The sequence below is a fragment of the Periplaneta americana genome, chromosome 17, assembly GCF_040183065.1.
Source record: "Periplaneta americana isolate PAMFEO1 chromosome 17, P.americana_PAMFEO1_priV1, whole genome shotgun sequence".
Taxonomy (NCBI): Eukaryota; Metazoa; Arthropoda; class Insecta; order Blattodea; family Blattidae; genus Periplaneta; species Periplaneta americana.
Window position 1 is genome coordinate 58,878,146 of NC_091133.1, and position 20,899 is coordinate 58,899,044.

The 20,899-nt window shown below is 36.8% G+C and overlaps 1 protein-coding gene and 1 long non-coding RNA gene across 2 annotated transcripts in view; one reads left to right on the plus strand and one right to left on the minus strand.

Moving 5' to 3' along the window:
• Sdb (SAXO downstream of blistered) overlaps positions 1-20,899 on the minus strand; it is a 288,577-nt gene that overhangs the window by 253,601 nt on the left and 14,077 nt on the right. The gene's annotated exons all lie outside the window — the stretch shown is intronic.
• LOC138692888 (uncharacterized) overlaps positions 3,454-20,899 on the plus strand; it is a 221,769-nt gene continuing 204,323 nt past the window's right edge. Inside the window, exon 1 of the long non-coding RNA XR_011330156.1 lies at positions 3,454-4,280. This is a non-coding gene — a long non-coding RNA (uncharacterized lncRNA). The remainder of the gene's footprint in view (positions 4,281-20,899) is intronic.

Consider the following 20,899-nt stretch of genomic DNA (forward strand, 5'->3'; position numbering starts at 1 on the left):
ATTTAGAAAGAAATATTTTTATGGAAACAAAATATTTACGACACTATTGCGCGAGCTATAATGTCATCGACGGTTATATTAGTCCCCCTTCAGGGACTATGACTGTCCTCGCACGCAGGCTGCTCGAATGGACTCATTGTACTACCGGAATAGAATGGTGTACATGCCCTAAGGTCTCCCGCGCTACAGATTCCCAAATGCCGCCTGCGAACTCCCCTATAGTCTACACTCTACAGCCTACATGATCCCTTCATCTTTCCACGTAGGCCTCATCGCGGTTCCTCAACTCTGGTCCCACGAGTTACCATATAGCGCTACTACAAACAACGAACGACGTCCATCGCAGTGGAGTAATGGTTAGCACATCTGACTGCGAAACGAGCGGGCCCGGGTTCAAATCCTGGTTGGAACAAGTTACCTGGTTGGAGTTCTTTTCCGGGGTTTCCCTCAACCAATTAAAGCAGAATTGCTGGGTAACTTTCGGCGTTGGACCTCGGAGTAATTTCGCCATCATTAATTGAGCCGTTCAGAGCAGAAGTGGTGTAAGTCAAAAATGGGTAATGAATGTTAAAGTAAACATTCTGTAAAATACAGCGCAAAGTAGCAATTAATATTCAGTTTATTTAAGCCATTAGCAGTCAGTGGTTAGCACGAAGGACATATTAATTGCTACTTTGAGCTGTATTTTACAGAATTTTTACTTTAAACCACCTTTCCCAATTTTGACTTACATCACTTCTGCTCTGAATTGCTCATTTCACATAGATTATCGTCATCATCCATACTATAGCCCGGGGTTAAGTTCACGATTCGGCGTGTTGTACCTGTACAAGAGCGCGGCAGTTCGGCTACCCAATCATTCACAGAATAGTAGTGATAAGCACAATAAGCCTCAGGTTCTTCCTCCGTACAAGAGAAAAGAACAACGAATGACCACATATCCACGGGGTCCAAGTTCGGCGGTGGCCAGTAGCCGATACTGCATCAGAGCAAGTTCGAAACCTAGGAAATAAACGGAGATGATGATGATGATGATGATGATGATGATGATGGTGGTGGTGGTGAAAGAGGGGAAGTGTAATTATGTTGGCGAAATGAATCCGAGGTCCAACGCCGAAAGTTACCCAGCAATTCTGCTTCGACTGGTTGAGGGAAAACCTCGGAAAAACCTCAACCAGGTAACTCGTCCGAACCAATAATTGAACCGGGCCCTCTCGTTTCACGGTCAGATATGCTAATCGTTACTCGACAGCGATGGACCATCGACGGTTCACAGAAAATAAAATTCGAATGCTTAATTATCTCCGACTAATGGATTTTTTTTCTGCAAAGAGTTCAAGTAGCTCAGTGATACTGCTATTTCACACCTCCTGCCATTCCCCTAAACGTATTTGTGTGAGCAGTGTCTCCGAACATCAATCAAAACGAAACGCAGAAATATCTACAATCCGGAACTAGTTCTGATTCTCGCACTCATGAAGATCTGTTTCCTAATTGAGGTATTAGCACAGTCTAGTATATAAAGTCACGAAGCTCAATACGTAGTAAATATGCATCCATGGATAGTTGCTAACCACTAGGATCGCTACTATCGCCTCATTACATACAATGCGAAATAGTACCTGCACCGTGTATTGTTCCTAGTACCCTCATAAACTCAAGCTTTGTGACTGTATATACTAGACTGCTGTATTAGTATGCTCGAAACAAGCAATCATCTTCCTCCCTGAGTACGAGATCACTCTCTTTCAGAGGAGTGCTATAATTTTTTTATATTTAAAATAGTAAGATTGTTTTATAATAATAATAATTATAATATTATTAGCAGATCAGAGCCATATAAATTAACATTTTATACAATATTTAATCAGATACTTTTTCTTTACTATAATAGGTGTTACCTTATTCACTTATTGTTATATAATAGTAAATAAGTAATGCATTTGTTACCGGTATTTTAAATCTTGATTAATCATTTTTGTCAGTAAAGACTTGTGATGTAATGAATTATTTTTAACGAAACTTGTTTAATTTACTTTGTACCTACATATGTAATTATTTATAACTATAATTACGCATTTGTCTCTGATTGAGGTTTTGGCTGATAAGTACATCTATTACATTATTGTCTGTATACAGCTTAAGTGTGATTAGTGAAATAGTACGTTACTAGTCAGCGATGTATTCAATGGAGAGAGAAATGAGCTGGCCACCCTACCCTACTAATTATTATTAGTGATTCAGAAACAGTTCATTTCTTGTCCTCTTAATAGTACATTCTGTTTAAGGCATTATTATTATTATTATTATTATTATTATTATTATTATTATTATTATTATTATTATTAGAGAATGGACTGTTATTCATAGCTTATTTAAATCTTACAGAAAATTGTATGAATTTATCCTAATAAAGTGAAGCCAGATTATTAAGATTTTACGAAAATTTCAACATCTGACGTTAGTTTCTTAGTAACAGTAGGCCTAATGACGTTACGAGTTACGTCACACTATTTTGACATCACTTGCTTAGCAACGGATTATTCGGATAAATTACAGTTATTTCATTGTAAATGTTTATACAGATATAATATTTCATTCATTTAGTGTTCTGCCCAAGGGCAGGTCTTTCACTGCAAACCCAGCTTTCTCCAATCTTTCCTATTTTCTGCCTTCCTCTTCATCTCCTCATATGATCCATATATCTTAATGATCATCTGATATCTTCTTCTACTCCGAACTCTTCTTCTGTTCACCATTCCTCCCAGGCATCCGTCAGTAGGTAGTTTCTTATCAGCCAGTGACCCAACCAATTCCTTTTCTTCTTCCTGATCAGTTTCAGCATCATTATTTCTTCAACCACTCTTTCCAGCACAGTTTCATATAATATATTATAATATTCAATAATGAAATATAATAAAAATAATTATTAATAACATAACACATAAATTATTGCATTACATTTATTTCACTCTGTCACATTCGCAATTTTTATAAAAATAAGAACCTTATTCGTTAATAATAATCTAAATACTGTATAACAATAATTAAATACTTAAAAGGTCAAAATACAACAGTGTTCATAAGTGAAGATTGACAATAACGGAGATAATTACTACAGTTGTCTGAACACTATTTATTGATAAAATAAATAAAATAATAAAAGTGGTTAGAAACCATACATGTTTCGGGAGCTATGCTCCCCCATCTTCAGTGGTTGTACCACGACTACGGTGTAGATGTTCTACCGCGTTTCGTATCTTAAAGAGGATAGCCCCCGAAACATGTATGGTTTCTAACCACTTTTATTATTTTATTTATTTTATCAATAAATAGTGTTCAGACAACTGTAGTAATTATCTCCATTATTGTCAATCTTCACTGTATAACAATACCCAACCGAGGGCATATATTACGTTTCACAAAATTTTTACGGGAATTCTAAGAATTTTCTGTCACTCTCTCATATTATAATTGCTTAAGTTTACGTCCTTGGTTATGAAGAAGGTTGACGCTAATTTCACTTCTGTATTTACAGTATAGGGATTATATTTACCGGATTAATTTTTATTGTTAGTGTTGCCATTCTGACATAATTATATTTGAAATGAACAATCCGAAAATGGAACTTGTATAACATCCAAAGCTACGGTACTACCTGTAAAGCGTGTGATCGTAATTAACTGTAATTATTTTAAGACCCTTTTGATTTGGAAAATTTAAGTCTAAATAACTTATTTAGTAGCTCATGAAAACAACCGGTTTCTGGTCTTATCTTTTTATTTTGTTTCATTTCATATTTCCTTAATTTTTAAATCCTTTGTTACTTATAAAAGCTTAGACTTACTTAGGCCTAATATAAGGACATCGTACTCTATTATTATTTTTTATGCTCAACGTGTTCTAACTTCCTAAACTCCCTGTGAACATTGGGCTCTCTGCGTCATCCCCCTTCCTTCTTTCAATTCGCCACTGATTCTGAGACGTGATTGGTTGACATAACTCAAAGTTTAGTATGTACGTAAATATAGCCGGTTATACCGTGCGCGGTAGTTGATATTTTCTCAGTGTTCCCTTTCTTTTATTAGGGCTTGGATTATATACTTGATTATTTATTTGTGCTACTCAAATTTTAGTCTTAATTTTCTAGGAACGGGATCTTTTAGTCTGTCTGATTTTCGTGTATTAGTGTATGTTCTAATAACTAGCAGTGTAATAGAGCGTGAACTGTGGTTGGTGAGAATTTATAGTATGGGGACCTGATGAACATCGGTGTGAAGGTAATAACATAATTATTATATCAGAAATATGTTCAACTAATTTTATTTGGAGTAATGTTAAAAACACAGCTACAAAAATGTGTCATAATTTACATTCATTTATTTATTTACACACAAATTCATGACTGAGAGATTGAAAACTATTTTCAGACTTTGTCGTAATGGTGCATTTCTAAACTTTTTATTTATGTTTTAAATGTAACAATTTAGAACTTATTTTGTTTTCACACCTACATTTGTATTTAAAAAACAGCGTTATTTGTTTTTGTAAAATAATGTGAAAAGCATTGCTCGAATTTTGATGACTGACAAATGCTTAAAAATTACCTTAAATGACATTGCAGTGTAAAGGAAAATTTGTGAAATTTAGGAAAAGAAATTTAAGAAAGGAACTTATTAAAGAGAGTGGGCATGACAATACTAAATTATTTAAACGTACAGGTAGTGATACATATTTAATCACCTTACCTTTGCATTAGGGGTAATTTTGTGATGCAGCAAAAATTCGATTTCAATTTTTCGCAGAATGCATGTTTTCAGCATTTCTGGCACAAAAAAAAAAGTATTGAGCATGCCAACAATTTATCCCAACTACTAGACGGACTTTATTCATGTTCAGTATCTACGAGTCACTTTAACATAAAATGATGCATGCGAAATACGTAAGTTGTAGTAAAATGGTTGTACTAAATGGTCTTTATTTGAAATCAAAACCACGCCGTGACGAACGATTCCAAGAAAAGTAAAACGGGTTTCTTTTTCATTTTTTATTGCTTATCATTTAGGATATATGGAAAAACATCCATTCATTCTTTCATTTATTCATTGCATTAATTCAATTTATTCATTAGGTTAAATTTATTTTATTATTTATTTTATTAATGTAATTTATTTTAAATATTTATTTTATATATTTGCTTTATTAATTTAAATTATAAATTTAAATTATTAAATTAATTTATTTTGCTAATTTAATTTATTAAATTACTTATTTAATTTCATTTATTTATTTTATTCATTTATTAATTTAATTTAATTAATCAACCAATTAAATGAATTAATTATATTAATTAATTAATTCATTCATTCATTAGTTTCCTCACTGCTGATGTTTGCCTCTACAAACGACAGATAAAATATTCATAATATATTTGAAAAGGAAAAAAAGGAAATCCAAAGATTTTTATCTTTCTTGTCCAAAGTTCTCTGTCTGCTATATCTTCGTCCTTAAGTTCATGTTCCTGCATACTTCCTTGCACCTCGTCCATCCATTCCTTTGACGGCTTGCTCTTCCTTCTTCTATAACTTCTACCTCCCATCATAAGGCTGCCCTTCGTAATCAGTCGTCAGCCACCGACGAAGCTCGGTTGGCTGAAGCGCTTGCCTGCCGATCCGGAATTGCGTTTGGGGGTGGGTTCAATTCCTGCTTGGGCTGATTACCTGGTTGGGTTTTTCCGAGCCTTTCTCCAACTGTAAGCGTATGTCAGGTAATCCATAGCGAATCCTGGGCCTTATCTTGCCAAATACCATCTCGCTATCACCAATCCCATCGACGCTAAATAACCGCGTAGTTGGTACAGCGTCGTTAAATAACCAACTAAACAAATCTGCTGTCAGACCTGTCTATACCATTCCAGTCTTTTTTGTTCAATTATTTCCAAAACGTTTGTTTTTTACATCTATAATTTCCCATATTGTAATATTTTTAACTCTATCCCCTTTTGATTTCTTGGCTGACCGTTTCCAAAAGTCAATTTCTGTAGCGAGTAATTTAACCTATGGTTCTTATTTATTTTAAAACCCACGTTGAAACTAAGTATAACAATATTATTTGCACTATTGACTTTTAAATAGGAATTTTTTGTTTTCCATAAGAATTTCTGTGTATTGTAGTAGCGGTCGGCTGGGGCGTTTGCCTGCCGCTCGGGCGTGGGTTCCATTCCCGCTTTCGTTGATTATTATCTGGTTGGGTTTTTTCCAAGGTTTTCTCCAACCTTAGGCGAATGTCAAGTAATCTACAGTGAATTCTCGGCCTCGTCTCGCCAAATACCATCTCGCTATCAACAATCTCATCGACGCTAAATAACCGAGTAGTTAATACAACGTCATTAAATACCAAATTAAAAAAAAAGAAAAGGAACACAATCCCGAGTTCAATCATTGTTTGTTTTTAATTCAAGTTCTTTTTTGTTTTTATCTTCTTGTTGCTTAGTTTTCAATTAATGGCGTACGTACATAAAATTAAAGAAGTGAAAAAATGCTAGGCTAATTGAGTGAAATCCCAATAGGAATACTTTAAATGTGACTAAAATGCGATTGTCCTAGGTGTACTATTTTTTAAAATACGAAGTGACTGAACACTTTCCGGATATCAATAGGAAGGAGCATCAGGAAAGAACATGTCAGTATTTTCACATTCTATATTTCAATTTACCTTTCTCAGAAATAAGAGAGTTTGCAAGACTGGGAATTCGATATTGTTTGGATGAATGGTTCGAGATTTGGAAAGCATATACCTAATAATAATAATAATAATAATAATAATAATAATAATAATAATAATAATAATAATAATAATAATATGCTTCCCAAAACTCTAACCATTCACTCAAACAATATCGATAAAGTATTATGCAGTAGAGCATCGATTATCCGAAGCAATTGGGGACGGGGTGTTCGGATAACTGATTTTTCGGACAACCAATCATTTACGAAAATAAATTGTAGCGGTGTCATAGGAGAAGTATGAAACAAAGAAACACTGTTATTAAACATAAAACTGTACATATATAATATATATAATATATATTTTGCATCACACGTCTTATAAACAAAACAGAGAACTGACTAGCCTAGTTGGACAAGTTCAAAATGGCCATTAAAGTAGGCCTACAGTTTAGGAAAAGAAGTCCAAATTTTTTTGCTTCAGAACTGAGACTCGTTTTTTTTTTCAGCCAAATCTCGCAAACAGCGCTAGCGGAACTTCTACATGGCGCGCGCGCAAATTTGAATTTGCCGACTGGAACGCTTTCGGTTAATCGATATTCGGATAATCGATGCTCTACTACACTGCTGGAATGACCATTAGTAAAGAATATATCCTACATTTAATATCCTACATTTCAGTCCATATTTCTCAGAGAAATAAGCAAGATTGTAAGACTGGGAATTCATGAAAGCAGAAAGATGTCTTAGATTTGCGACGAAGAATCGCATCGCATGGCAAACGCGAGCCCGTGAATTTTTATTTACTCTACGGAACTGGAGTTTTTATTAGTAAGCATGCACCTTGAGACACTTTTTCACCCATTGTTGGTTGTCTCGTAATGTTTCTCTTTTTTCATTATCATCTTAACTCGGGAGTGCCCAGCTCTTTTTGACATTTTCATGGTTAGGTATTCCATAATAACAGTGTTTCTATTTTCGGATCTAGTATATTATCTTCCATTATACCGACACGACAGTTACATACGCGTAGACTACTGGATTTCATATATTTAAAAAAATGCTTTTAGCTCAACCAGTTGATCAGATACGATGTCCCTTTCATGTTCGGGAAGTGATGTAAGTGGAAAGGCCAAATACCTCCTAATGGGACGATGATAACGAAGTGTTGCTACCGAATGAGCGATAGCTGTATTATGATGGCAAGAAATATACTCCAATACAATTTTTGTTTTCCAAAAGTTCCAACTTCAACTTGCCCACAGTCATTAATTTCACCAATCTAGCAGAATTTTTGCTGGTCTCATGAAACTATAGTTTTTCTTATCTCAGATGATTAAGAAAGAATATGTATGATTTGAGGCTTTCTCGGCGTTGGTTCGCTAATATGTTTTCGCGGGATATCAGCCGAGTTAAGATTTTGGAATGCTTCCCTGAAGATGGCTGCAGAGATAGCAGTCGAAAGCTTGGAGCATTCCAAAATCTTAACTCGGCTGATATCCCGCGAAAACATATTAGCGTAAGAAAGAATAGTTTCCGCTAAAGAGGAAGTAATAAACACTTAACAAAGAGTAATACAGTATGCATCTACATAGACAACCTCACTATATGGCTGACGATTACATCAGTATTCAGTAATCTTTTTTATTTTCATGCGAACTAAAAGCATTGTTTTGTAGTTCTTAGTAATTCATTTCCGTAGTGCGTGTAAATGTTATGAACGCAAATAATATACTTTATAAAATGATGTAAAGATATGAACAGTCATCGCTGTATTCCCAAACCCCTTTCTTCTATGGACCTCTAAAATTTCAATAGTTCAAAATTTAATTTAGGTTTTAAAAAAAGTCAATCGTTATTCAATTATACAGATTTTATTGAATGATAAGACGTGATTTTGAGTATTTATTTGTTAATTAGTCCTAGGGATCCTATTTTTCGACATGTCACTGAAAATATATTATATTACTGTAACATTTAAGTATACGGATTAAACAGAAATCCTGAAATGTTCTTACAAAAATTGAGTTGTAACTTTTTTATGACATAAAAATCTCCTAGCTCGCTTTAAATTCGTATGGCTAAACTATGAAAATAGGCGTCTTCCAACCCTTCAAATTCAATCTCATTTTATTTCAGAATTTGCAATTTCTCGTGCAGCTCTAAGACCTAAAGTGTTTGTAGTATATTTCGTAAAAGTGAGTGTAAGAGATGTGCACTGATACTGACGAAAAGATTATTAAACAAAAAATGCATCACTTTCGTTGTCACATTTCCATAAAATGATATAAAAACCAACAAAACTTAAAAAATCTCGTTCGGTATAATGCAAACAATAACTATCTCGATGCACATGTCATAGTACTAAGCTTTTCAGAGTGAAAATATGAAAATGCTCTCGAAAAAGAAAAGAAACACAAACTCTGGGCATGTGTTCATCGGGGAAATTATTTCATTCATTCATTCGCTCAAGGGCAGGTCCTTCGCTGCAAACCCAGCATTCTCCAGTCTCCTTTTCCGGCTTTATCTTAGTCACCGCATACTATCCACATATCTATCATTTGATTTCTTCTGCCCTGACCTTTTTCCATCCACCATTTCTTCCAGTACATCCTTCACTAGGCATTTTCTTCTTAGCCAATGTCCCAACCAATTTCTGTTTTTCTTCCTAATCATATTGAGCATTTATTTATTCTTTCTTCACTCAGTCTTTCTAGCACAGCTTTATTTCTTATTTTGCCTTTCATTTCACACGCTCCACTCTTTTCCATATTCAAATTAAATGTTTCCAAAAATAAACAGAAAAATTAAATATTTTATATTCGTCTACGAGTCAAGATTTGTCCTCTTGAAGATATAGGCTAAATGACACAACAAATGATAAAAAACCGATAGATGATTTTTAGCTAGGCTATACATGTTGGCATCGATTGCATATTTCAACGAGAAACTGATCAAGCCCTTGGCAATAATTTTACATTCTATGTCAATTAGATACAACATTATCGTTCGGTTTTCGGTACTTCATGCCCGCTAATGTCCATAGATTTTTCATAAATGGATCAGTCATTATTGAATCAGAATTAGTGCTTTTAAAACGGTTATCCAAATCATTATCTAAACTCGCTCGAGAAGCCCAAAGGTTCTGGATGATACAAAAAGAAACGTGCGCGTAGAACTAGAAAGAAAAATTGCACTATGGAGGATTTGCTACATATGTTGCATATTACATGAGATTCAATCATTGCCAGTACAGAGAAAAGCCAAATTCCAAACTATCCCCTGAAGTATCGTGTCTTCTATCCCAGATATTATCAAGTCGGAAAGTGTCAGTTCAAAGTTTTCTTGATTGCGCATATGATTTCTAATCTTAAAATGATTCGTGCTTGGAGGTTGTACTCGGGCGTGACTTCAAATCTCTCTTAAACTGATTACTGACTGCGTTTATTACAAGATTTTCCCCAACTATAAGGTGAATTTCAGATAACTCAATGACAATCCTCGACTCATCTCGCCAAAATATTATTTCGCTATTACCAATTTCAGTGGTTCTAGATATGCAGTTGCTACTGCGTCAATAAATAACCCATCAAAAATCTCAAATTTATTGGTTACTAAAAATTTCAAGTTTGTGATCGATGATGTTAATGAATATGTTTTAAATACTTTTCTAAATTTCATTAACACAAATTCAGCACAGAAAAAGTATAACAGGCCATTTTGCTTTATTATGTGCAAAATGTGTAAGAGAATGTTTTGTTTCACTTCAGTTAGTGACCACTTTCACTAATACAAATATTTCAAAGCCATCGGTGTAGCTCAGACATAAGCGTTTTTTCCTGCTGATTTGGGACTGCTGGGGCGTGGGTTCGATTCAGCTTGATCTGATTAACAAGTTAGATTTTCTCAGAGGTTTTCCCGAACAAAAGGCGAATGTCTGGTAATAACATGAATCTTTGATCTTGCCTCGCCAAATATCATCTCGCTATCACCAATTCCATCGACAATAAATAACCTACAATCCTCCACAAAAGCTACAGAATATTACACAGTTTTTTTGATCATCATGAAAATTCTCTAATTCGCCAAATTCCAGGAAATCACCCACCTGCACCGCCATTTCGAAGACTGTAAAGGAAAAGACATACAAATTTAATATTGCAAGATTATTGTATAAGTCGACCTCGGTAACGCAGTGGGTATAGCGCTGGCCTTCTGCGCTCGAGGTTGCTAGTTCGATCACGGCCCAGGTCGATGGCATTTAAGTGTGCTTAAATGCGACAGGCTTATGTCAGTAGATTTACTGGCATGTAAAAGAACTCCTGCGGGACAAAATTCCGGCACACCGGCGGCGCTGATATAACATCTGCAGTTGCGAGCGTCGTTAACTAAACCATAATTTAATTTTTGTTGTATAAATTGTTTTAATGTCGGGACCGTTACAGGATGGCTTCACGAACATATGTCCCTATGTTTTTAATATTATTTTACAAAGCTCAACTACAATGTAATATTTTATACAGTACATTTTTTTTGTTTTAAAAATTTAATAACCTAGTAGTTGGTACAGCGTTGTTAAACAACCGACCGAAACATACGTGTTTAATTTTCTCACGAATAAAAGTTGTTTGGTCTTTTTTAAATTTATAAATATATGTCATTAAACGGTTGATACGGTAATAAAGAATATGAATCCATAAACATTGTCTGTAATAAGACATGCTCCCACGTTTTTATACTTTTATAGAACTCGGTGAAAAAATTCCTAGAATTATTCCATCTATGACTGAGTCAGTCCCGCGCCGTGGCGTCGTGGTCTAAGGCATCCTGCCTAGGACTCGCGTTAAGGAATGCGCGCGGGTTCGAGTCCTCATGGGGGAAGAAATTTTCTCATGAAATTTCGGCCAGTGTATGGGGCCGGTGCCCACCCAGAATCGTGATGCACTTGGGGCGCTATGATAGGTAGCGAAATCCGGTTGCGAAAGCCAGCTATAACGGCTGGGGAGATCATCGTGCTAACCACACGATACCTCCATTCTGGTTGGATGATCGTTCACCTCTGCTTCGGCATGTGAGCGTGAGGCCAGCAGCCGGCTGGTCCGTCTAGGCCCTTCACGGACTGTAGCGCCAAGGAAAAAAATGACTGAGTCAATGAAAGAATATAAGAGTAATGAAAATATACAAACTATAGAACAATAAAAAACATAAAAAACCAAAAACCAAACTAAATAACCTGAAGTAGGTATTAGAATTCGATTTCAGGACTTCGTGTATATTTCATACGTAATGTAAAGCATTAGGCTAGCCCAGCTGGAGTATAAGATGCAAATGATGAATAGTTAAGAAATCTAACGACGGGTCCGTTTTAAAAACTAGACTAATGCTTTGAAAAGCAGACTGATCGCCTACTGCTCTACATTCATCATAACTTAGTGGAATGTACTGTTCGTAAAAATACCTCTTTTCCCCTTTCGCGATCTTTCCTTGATGCTGGGCGGCATTAAAAACCATTTCTTCGCTTCGTATATGAATAGCCTTTATAGTCAAAACAGAGTGTTAAAAATGAATAAAAGAAACGGAGAAAAGTAACATTTTATGTGAGAAAGCTGACATGTCTTGACGAGGTTTTATTACGACACCGGCCTCCATAAAGTTCGTTGTGACTGCTGGAAAGTGAAGGCCATCGAATATCGCAACGAGGTTTGATAAGTTACTCTACGTCACCATATGAATCGCAAGTAATTTCATTTTCGCCACCAGTAAATATTATACTACAGATATTCGACTTTGAGCGAGCTCAAATTAAAAGGAATTTGTTTACATATTATTCATTCGATATCAATAAGTATGACATCAACTTGATTGAGTTAATCAGAGCAATTCAATCGGCATTCTCCATAACATTCAACTGAACGTTTTCAACATAATACTGGAATAAATTTTATGAATATTTCTTGAGGGAAGTAAAAGAAATCATGGAATATAAATTATTCACGCCTTCTTTTTATAAATTTGTAAATGATTACGAAGGAGTTATTTTGCATAAATCATGAGGTGCCAGTAATACTGTTTCGAAATGAGGGGAATTTAGTCGCCAAAACAAACACTAGGTACCCATTTTGAGCTGTAGCGAAAGATAAAAGTATGACACAGTCCCGAGACACAAAATAATTTCATAAATTATATCGCCTTAAATTATTTTAATTGGTTATTTAATGACGTTGTATCAAGTACGTTGATATCTAGCTTCGCTGGAATTGGTGATAGTGAAATGAAATATATTATTTTAATGTACCGAAGTACATATGATATTTCCATGCAGATATTCTGCGTCATCATACGATGAAAGAGTAATGGAACGGAGAAAAATTCTCTCCGGCGCCGGGATTTGAACCCGGGTTTTCAGCTCTACGTGCTGATGCTTTATCCACTAAGCCACACCGGATACCCACCCCGGCGTCGGACAGAATCGTCTCAGTTTACGTTCCAACTCTTGGGTTCCCTCTAGTGGCCGCCCTCTGCACTACGTCATAGATATCTATGAACGTAGGACTGAAGTCCACACATGTGCTGAGGTGCACTCGTTATGAGTGACTAGTTGGCCGGGATCCGACGGAATAAGCGCCGTCTTAAATCACGAAGTGATTTACGCATAACATATATATTATTTTAATGTACTGAAGTACATACGATATTTCCATGAAGATATTCTGCGTCATCATACGATGAAAGAGTAATGGAACGGCTTAGTGTGGCTTAGCGCATAAAGCATCAGCTGAAAACCCGGGTTCAAATCCCGGCGCCGGAGAGAATTTTTCTCCGTTCCATTACTCTTTCATCGAGTGAAATGAAAGTTTTTGCGAGACGAGTCTGATGATTCGCCATAGATTACTTGACGTTCGACTTAAAACGGGGAAAGCTTCAGAAAAAATCTGGATATTAACTCCAATTGGATTCAAATTCTGAAAACGGCTTCAGTATACGGGTATCGCTCGTTATCCCTAGATCACGCCAGTAACAAATGATAAAACTTAATAAATGAAAGGGTAATCATAATTAAGGTTCGGATAAAGTAGCTGTATGAGAGTAGGCTGTATAGCTGTATAGGATAAGGCCTTGACTTGCTTCAGACTAGGTAAACAGTACCCCCTTCCACTAGCTGAAACTCTACCTGCTGGGAAGAGAGTTCCTCACTTCCTAGCTAAAACATCAGTGAATGGACAGTAGGAAACGCGGAAACTAGTTAATGTTTGTAAACAAAACGCACGGACCAAGGATGCCTATCCTCATACGGCTACTTTATCCGAACCTTATTCATAACAAATGTTTGAAGTAGGCCTACACATAAGAGCTTTATAAATTAGAATGACGTTCAAGTGATCTTTTTTCCTTGAATTTCAAGTGAAGTTTTAGCAGTAGTGCGGCTTATTTAAAAATCACTTTATTCCTGTTACCTGATATGTTGTACAAAAATGATGTGGGCTTCAATATTGGGGAAGCATAACCTAGAAGTTATGCAGAAGAAGTCGTTATTCGCACTCGAATGTGTGGTCGAATCTTACTGGATTGATTTTTTGGTTGAAGATTGCCAAAGTTTCCCCCCTCCCCCTTTTCTATAACGCAAGTATCAGGTAACCCGATGGTGAACATTCTGACTCATTTCGTCAAAATACCATCTCGCTGTCGCCCTGGTTGGCAAGTTGGTATAGCGCTGGCCTTCTATGCCCAAGGTTGCGGGTTCGATCCCGGGCCAGGTCGATGGTATTTAAGTGTGCTTCAATACGACAGGCTCATGTCAGTAGATTTACTGGCATATAAAAGAACTCCTGCGGGACAAAATTCCGGCACATCCGGCGACGCTGATATAACCTCTGCAGTTGCGAGCGTCGTTAAATAAAACATAATATTTAATATACCATCCCGCTTTCATCAATTAATTCTACTGGTATTGAATAACTGTGTAGTAGGTAATGCATAGTTTAATGCCCCCTTAAATTATCGGGGTGGTTTTATGGTGAAAGAAGTGGATCAGTTTTTCTTAGTGTTCGGTATTCTTCGACATTCCTATTTCTCTAGTAACTGATATTGATATTTGCATTATATTCAGAAGAATCGAGAATCGGGTACACTTTTACAGTTCGTGTATTTTAGAATTACGGCTACCGTATTTTGTTCATAATAAAACGAGAACTGATTGACGACATTAAGATATATGGATTAGAGTTGAACAACAATCGAGAAAGCAAGAATAACACGGCCTGCAAAGTCGAAAACCCGCACGACAATATTGCCTATGTCGTTGACTGCTTGTCAAACATCGGAAGTGGTCAACTCTCGAACGTCAAACAGCCTTGAATCGTCATAGTTGTTTAGATAGGCCCACTACCTTCATATTACCGATTGTAGATGCCTCGCTGCGCAGGATTTGAAATTTTGGGAGGAGGGTGAGGTAAATCCAACCATCGTCACTCCACTATTGCTCTAATCCCTGCGTTAATATGTATTGTTCCTTGAATAGTCTCTGGCTTGAGAAAACAGAGAAGGAAGAAATGTAATCTTGAAATTGGAATATTACAAGATTTAGAGATGTTTAAATTATATTTGTAGGATGAAGAAATTCCTCCTACAGAGGAAACGATGCGTAGATACAGGTTTTAATTGGGGTAGTTACTCGGAAAATTACCCTCGAGGACATCGAACCGATGTTAACATTAAACACGACCTGAAACCTGAAAAGGCTGGTTATGAGAATGTGAACTGGAAGGAACCACTTTATCATACACAATTGTTCAGCTTTAGTGTGGGTTATTAAATGTAGCATTTTGTCTTTTATGTATTATTGTTTTCTTTACTTTAAGCCAGGGTCGTTTTCGTTTTTCTTGGGTTTATTAACCTAATGTTAAAGAAATAAACCTAACAAATTCCGTGTCATGAAATCAATACTATTCCTAGCCTCTACTAAATGCAGGAAACATCTATGAGCTCGTTTAGGAACCCACAACAGTAACTTGCGCATGCTTAGAAGACCACACCTTAAATCACATGTACAGTACATCACGACTCACATTTCTTTTTACTGTGTCGTTCAGTGTTAATGTATTTTTATATTAAGCTCGTGACTTGAAAGAATAATGTACTGTGTGATGAAAACTAATATATGTTTGTTACTTCTAAAAGCATTGTGACGTGAAATAAACAGTTAATAATTAAACATTCGGCACGACAGAACATAAGAAAATAAAAGATGACAACTGCATTTTTAAAGCAAAATATTTCTAACTAACATTAAGTTTACGAAATATTCAGTAAATATATCTTTATTTTCAATTCGGTTATTTAGCGACGCTGTATTAACTAGTTAGATTACTTAGTGTCGACGGAATTGGTGATAACGAGATAGTATTTGGCGAGATGAGGCCGAGGATTCTCCAGGGATTACCTGTCGTTGGGGAAAACCTCGGAAAAAACAACTAGGTAATGAGACCAAGAGGGAATCGAACCCACGCCAGAGCACAGCTCCGGTTCAGCAGACAAACGCACTACCGCCTGTGCTATGCCAGTGGCTGTCCTTATTTGTTGTATCATTCAGTGAACCAAAATGTCATTGTAAGAATATATATATATATATATATATTTTACTGTTTCGCTATATCCACACTTCTCCGTGTTACGTTTCCGAGATATTATACTGAATGAACGCTACATTTTTCCCCTTAAATGTACTTCCGGTGCAGTTTGAGAATTAACAGGTGTGGTGAAGTTGCATTACATTATAGACTTCCTTGTATTCAGTCGCTCCTTTTCTAAGTACATAACATTTCTATTTATAAAAGAAACACATGGAGAAGGAAGTAAGGGCTTTTCTAATACATTAATGTATTTTTGAATATTGTCCACAATCTAAGAAACGACAGCAATTAGCAGAAAGGCGAAGACAAAGATTTTTCAAGCAGAAAGTATGCGTTCATACCCAAGTCCAAATACTATTTCCGTTGGAAAAGACAGTTTTGGAACAAATTTTCTTGAGGTACTTACATTTTTACGCTATTTTACAATTATTGTATCATTCAAACAATTAAATGCAGATTTCTCATCTGTAATCGGCGAGCACAAGTCTGTTACTTTCGGCATATATGACGATTCAACTCATTGCACCTTCGTATCAAAATTGTGAATTGTGTTTTACATGGCATTGGCTGTCCAGGAAAATTTTTTTTTTAAGTCTTATATTATGAAACATCTTGATCTCATATTTTGTGACGGACCATAATGAACACGGAGTAAGACTTGTGTTGTACGTTCGGAATTTGCACAGAAACGGACAATCGAGTCATCGTCCGGGAACATAAACAATTGACGAATTTTGGCGAGACGGTTACGAATGAAAGATTCTGTAGATGGAGAACGTCGTACCTACTGTATCACAAATCGGACAGTAGACGAAGTTCGTAACAATGTCTTACATAGGAGACACTCCTGGTCTTAGTTCAGCGGACCGAAGATGCGCAGCTTCAGCGTTGCGTGGAAACATATTCGTGAGTTTGTATTTCGCATAAGGTACAAATGTTTGTCTATTTTTTAATTGGTTTATTTTACGACGCTTTATCAACAGCTACGGTTATCTAGAGTTTGAGTAAGATGAAGCGATAATGCCAGCGAAATGAGTCCAGGCTTCAGCGCCGAAAGTTACCCAGCATTTGCTCTTAATGGGTTGAGGCAAAACTTGGGAAAAAACCTCAACCAGGTAACTTGTCCCAACCAGGATTTGAACCCGGGCTCGCTCGTTTCATGGTCAGACATGCTAACCGTTACTCCACAGCGGTAGACTTGTACATTATGCTACAAGGGAATTGTTATTAAGCTTATGTAGAAACCTTCTCTCAGTGCACGGCCTTACCTTGCAAGTCACGTCACAGGAAAGCAATTCACGTACTGTGTGGAACTTAGAGAAAGTCTCTGCGAGTTGTATTTTTATTAGGTGCGGTGCGGGGAGGTATTGATACATGGAGCACCGCTCTTCCTAGAACTGACCAGAGATGTGAGATGTTATGAGTTATGAACCTTATGACACTAAACAGATGGCATCACTTCAGCACACTGTGTTTGATTACAGTATACTGTGGCTGAAAATATCAGGTAGTTTGAGACTTTAATCTGTATCGGTGTGTTGTATAAATTGAAACTGTTAGTTTATATTTTAAAAGTTGATCAACCACCGGCGCGGCTCAGTCGGTTAAGGCGCTTGCCTGCCGGTCTGAAGTTGCGCTCGGGCTCTGATTCGATCCCCGCTTGGGTTTTTTCCGAGGTGAATGCCAGGTAATCTATGGCGAATCCTCGGCCTCATCTCGCCAAATACCATCTAGCTATCATCGATCTCATCGACGCTGAAGTCCACACCTGTGGAGTAACGGTTAGCGCGTCCGGCCGCGAAACTAGGTGGCCAGGGTTCGATTCCCGGTCGGGGCAAGTTACCTGGTTGAGGTTTTTTCGGGGTTTTCCCTCAACCCAATATGAGCAAATGCTGGGTAACTTCCGCTGCTGGACCTCGGACTCATTTCACCGGCATTATCACCTTCGTCTCATTCAGACGCAAATAACCTAAGATGTTGATAAAGCGTCGTAAAATAACATACTAAAATAAAAATCAACGCTAAATAACCTCGTAGTTGATACAGCGTCGTTAAATAACCAAATAAAAATAAATAAAAAAAAATTGATCGAATGTTTTCACTTTGGTTGTTACTGTAATGTGGTTAGTTGTGTAATTTCTGCGAGCAAGACTGGCGTTATCCTGGCTATTGCCGGCGTGTAAGATTTGCATTACGCCACATTTCTACTAGGGCTGATCTCGTGAGCTCCCCACAGTAGGAGGCAACTCAACTAGATCAGTGATCGTCAGCACTCGCTGAAATGTGCAAAGGGTAAGCGGAGCCGTCCCGTGTGCTCCGTCGTGCAGCAGGAAGAGGTAGAGAGCATACCCGCTAGCAGCTACGAGTACACCATGGTGCACTGTGTTCTCCGCGGTAAGAGACGCTAGCCCCAGAGTGCTCTGTGCTGACGACCGCTGAACTAGATGGATAGCTATTTTTTTTTATTTGCTCTGCTGTTAAGATATACGTGCGCAGTTTGAGGGAAGGTTTCGACATGAGCTCTTTAACAGTTTTGTTGTTAGATCGAGGTTATGGGTCGTGCTGGTTCCATGTTGCGAGAGTCGCGCCGTGTGCCCGTGTGGTGCAGGCGGAAAAAGAAAGCTAAAATACTGGCGTAGAGTAGTCTACATTTCGCTAGAAATCGGCCGTATTGAAAACTCGCGACATTCTGCTGTTTTAATTAGTCATCTTATCGGTGTGCGGGGCAATGAATACAGCGTTTTCCGGTTCCATGATTCATACACTCGCTTGCTATTTAGTCATTCATATTCACTTTTAAGTCCAGAGCTTCTGATTTAATGAAAATGGAGCTGTAGCGTTGACTCTATTCCATTATTTCCACATGAATCACAAAATGAAGCAAAATATATGAACGTGGGCGACAATTGAGTTATCTATTGTGTTAAAAATATTCTACATAGAGAAATCATGTAATGTCTCCATCTATATTTTAGGTTTGTGGACTTACGGGCTCCCAATACCGATTCAGTAATTAATTTGTGTGTGATTAACACAGCATCCGAAATGAAGCATATTAGGAGGAATGGTGGAAAGGATTTGTTGTGTAAAGTATAGGTTTCTTAGGTATAAAAACTTTAATGTAATGAAACAATGACGAATAAATTTGTCTGCAAGTTCTCTTTTTACCTCAAAGATTGGGCTTTTCGGACTTTCCGTTCTCAAGAGAAAAATAATCAATAAAAGCCAAATTGAAATCCAATAAAAATAAAAAAAATCCTTGGAATGGTTTCTTTCTTTCAGTAGGGAAAGAAGTCTGAGAAATCTGTGTTGTAGATTTACAATACACTAAAGAAACTTGTTCCTGAGTGAAAATATCCACAAGAAATTAACCGGACCTTTTTATTATAATTAAAAAAAAACTTGGTATCTTAAGAATAATATATTCCGTAATATATTAGTAAATAACGGAAAGCCACTTTTACGAGCTATTATTGTACAATATTATAATTAATGTATTCGTAGTACTGTATACTTAGTTTCATATATCGTAAATGTATCTTACATACGAGGGAGAGTCAAGAAGTAGGTAATCTTAATAATTGTTTTATTTATTGAATATGTACAATAAGACTACAAGCACTTCATCACTTTTCAACATAGTATAACAGGAACACTTGCGTTGAACGTAGTGGGGACTATGTTGAAAAGTAATGAAGTGTTTGTAGTCTTATGGTACATATTCAATTAATAAAACAATTATTAAGGTTACTTTTTGACTCACCCTCGTATTTAATGGTGGTATTGTGATTCACACGTGCGCCTTGTATTCGATAGGTCCGCGATTTGATTCTAAAGGCCGACTATGCTGAACTGAATTTTTCGTAATTTCCCAAATCTCTCCAGATGAGTGCTGGCATGATACCAGTTACAAAGACCACGACCCGCTTCCTTTCCAATTCTACAATATTTCATACTATCATTTCGTATTTCCGTATGTCATTTCACCTCCTGCGACAGATCAGCCATCTGTCCAAGAAGTAATAACGCAAATGGCTGAGTGTGCTCCCCTCTATCGAGAGGAATGAGCATTAGAGGAGACTAAGGAAGAGCGGAAACGCCTAAGAGAGATTTCTATAAATATTGTAGGTATTTCTGACAAACGTTCAGCGATATAATTCGTGCCAACGATTGATATATTCAGATATGCTTGTACAGCTTGTAGCAATAAAAAAATCCCAAGGAAACCTACGAGTACAAGTGGAAAGGAGCGTATTCCGAATCTCAGCGCTGAGCAATCTGATGGTATCAGCGTGTTCCGAATTTCAACGATGACGTCACTGATGCTCCACCGGTGTCGCAACAGTTCCATGAGCTTGCAGAGGTGGTGACAATATCCATCAGCCGCCATCAGTGAATCTGATTGGTTCTTATATAGGGCGGGAATTAGCAGAAGAATGACATCGTGCACTGTTGTGTCATGGCGGTGTGTTCTGCTTTAGTTATGCTGTATTGTTTGTAATGAGCATAACTTGAAAAAAAAAAAGTATATGTTAATGGCTTATG